The following is a 3,013-nucleotide window of genomic DNA, read 5'->3' as shown; positions in this document are numbered from 1 at the left end:
TTCGGTACGCTTACCAAACATTCGCACATTTCCATTTTCTCAACGTTTGCCCCCCTTTTCTTGACATCGATCTCTCCTTCCTCGGCGAGGATATGATGTCATGCGCTTTAGGCGCCGATGTTCGGATTCCCTCGATGTACCCTCTGTCTCTTAATCCACCACGTCTACCATGTCTATCCCCTCGTTTGCAAGCTGTCTCCCACTATATCGTTTTACCAGGTACTGTTCCCTCAACACAGTCTCCCGGCAAGTGTTTGCAGACAACGGCGATGAATAACAACATGTGCACCTCGCAAGACCTCGCCATGGCCTCCCCAGCTGATCTGCAAGGTGCCAAGTACGTACTACTCACTCCCTCACTCTCTGACTTCCTTGAGTGCCTGAGTCACATGTCTGTTCCAGGTGGATACATGTGCGGCCATGGTACATGGAGACCGGGTGAACGCAGGACCTTCGAGGCTCACTACAAGGCTCTGACTTGTGCCGAGCGCCAGGTGCGTTTGGCCGCATGTATCGCCTTCCTTTGCTCACCATTATCTCGACCGCCCTCTTCCCTAGGCCATACCCTCCCTCTCCGCACTGATGTTGAGTCACGCCACAGCCCTATCAACTCTGTCAAGGAAACGTTCTCAGGCCTCCTCTCGCGCCTGCTATTCTGATTATCGGTCCTGGGCTCGGGCGCAAAGACTACATGCAGACTTTTGCGAAGCTCACACTGAACATCGCCAAGGAGCAGGGCATGCATGTACGTCGCCCTCGACGCCGATGCCAGGCTGTACATGGTCGGCCAGGACACGTCCCTCAACCAGGGCTACCGGCGTGCGGTCGACATACAGGCTCGGACATGTCCCTGCGTCATAGACAGTACGTTTCTAGCACCGCTATTGAGTCCCATTGCCGAATCTTACTGATAAGATTGCACTTCGAATGCTGACAATGTCGACGACGCGCCCGTTCAAGTGGTCAACAGGAGGCCTAGGCATCGCACGCGGTTGTTTCTCTCTTGGCGGCAGGGTCGTATCGCCGACCAGCGGACTCGTGTGCCGTCTCGGGCTGATCCCATTGTGATCCAATGGCGTCCAGGATTCTCCGCGAGTATTCGATGATACCTGATCGTAGCTGTATTACCCCGTGTAGCCATACGACAGCATACAATAGTATTCAGTAATGTGACGATGTTCTGCTACAAAGGGTCTCAACAGCAACCACGCCTAACCAAAGGAAAACGCCCGAGCCCGACCCAGCCCAACGGTGATTGGTTGGTATCGCGCGGCCCCCCGACTGCATACAACAACATACAGTCAAAGTAGGTTCCACTGCCAGATTATGGGTGTGGTCGGGTTTCCCGATATCATACGGTACAAAACAGTCTAAAACAGGGGAGCCCATGTAAGTTCTCACTGGGAGTGACCATGCATGCGCTTCAACCATCATGGCTTCGGATGCTCAGCCTGAATCCTGTAGGGCAAATCTTGTATTTAGCGTTGGCATAACGTCGTCTACATAGGGCCGGGGCAGTCGATCGCGACGCGGCCATGGCCAGCACCGGCGCCCCGCCCCCGCCCCCGCCCCCGCCCGTGGCTGGCGGGACGCGCTACTACTTGATCGACGCCGTTCCATGGCTGACTACTACACTCAGAGGTAGCGTAGATGACGATTCGCAGGAACATTAGCCAACACAACGAGATCAGGAATGGCCGACCGTATGGCTCGTCCCACTCAGCCTTCAGGAGCTATGCTCACGAAGCACGGATACCCCGGAAATGGAGGACGGGTCGGGACGAGGCGGATGCAATAGCACTAGCTAGCGCAGGGTGCACGAGACACATGGTAACGGTAAGAGGACGAAATCGACGTCCTGTGCGACTTCGTCGCACATCCCAGCTGCCCGGTGCGATGAAGACGGCGCGAGTGAAAGCGCGTCCGGCTCACGCGTCGTCACCACTGCGAATCGCTGACAATGCGCGGTTAGTACTGCCGTACGCAGACTAGGAGTGGTCATGTCCTTGCTCACTCGAACTCGATGACGGCCGTGGCGGCAGCTCCAACGGTGCGGTGATTGCGCGGGGCAGTCAAGACAGCCGTACGGCCCAGTGAGAACCGTCCCTTTTTCCCACGTTTTGTGGCTTTTTCTAGCTGGCATACAGCCAGATATCGGTAGATATCGGTAGATATAGTAGGTGATAGGCAGATATCGCCACAAAAAGCCAATTGCCATCACTCATCTTTTTCCCTCTTTTTCTAGCTTTTATGGTCGAGAACGGTCTATTATGGTCTGTCTCGACTGACAGAAAAAGACGTATAAAGCTCACAAAAGATTGATACAGATTCACATGCTCGATGCGGTCCTAATTTGGAATGCAAAGGTATATATTCGGATGCAAGTTGCTCTATGGTACGACACGCGTGCTCGCATACATTGGCCGCCCTCTCCCCACGTCCGCCCACTGCCCCGTCGAGCTACCCGCCTCACGCCCTGACCTACTGCGCGCATAGTGCATAGCGTCTCGTGCGGCTCTGAATCTGCTTCAATGAACATTACTGAGTTGAGGTCCCCTGGTGCTTGCGCTGAGTCGTTACCTATGTCTACACCCCGCAAGTCTAACCAAGGCCCAACTCACCTATGCGTATGCGATGTGCACTCACGGGGAATGTCTGTCACGTACCTTTATATGACCTTATGCTATGACCTACCTTGGAGCCTTATAGAGTGAGCGGGCGGGCCTAAGTCAGGAAGAGATGGTGGGACAAAGGAAGAAAGAGCGCGGAGAAGGGGAGATGGCCATCGACCGCCTTTAAGAGTGCATCGGGGACGTCGATGGCGTCATGGACGAAGGGGTCGGGGGACGAGATCGAGAACCGGCCAGAAATGTAAGTGCTGGGTGGCCGTCGGTTGGAACCCAAACAAATGGATGCATATGGATGTGGCGATATATACATTGGACACTGGCAGTTGTATGAACGACTTGTCAAATCGACGTCGGACGGCCATTCTATATACAAAAGTGATCAT

The sequence above is a fragment of the Dichomitus squalens genome (assembly GCF_000275845.1).
Source record: "Dichomitus squalens LYAD-421 SS1 unplaced genomic scaffold DICSQscaffold_4, whole genome shotgun sequence".
In the NCBI taxonomy this organism is placed as follows: domain Eukaryota; kingdom Fungi; phylum Basidiomycota; class Agaricomycetes; order Polyporales; family Polyporaceae; genus Dichomitus; species Dichomitus squalens.
The sequence above is the reverse complement of the archived record's forward strand: the minus strand, read 5'-3'. Positions refer to the sequence as shown.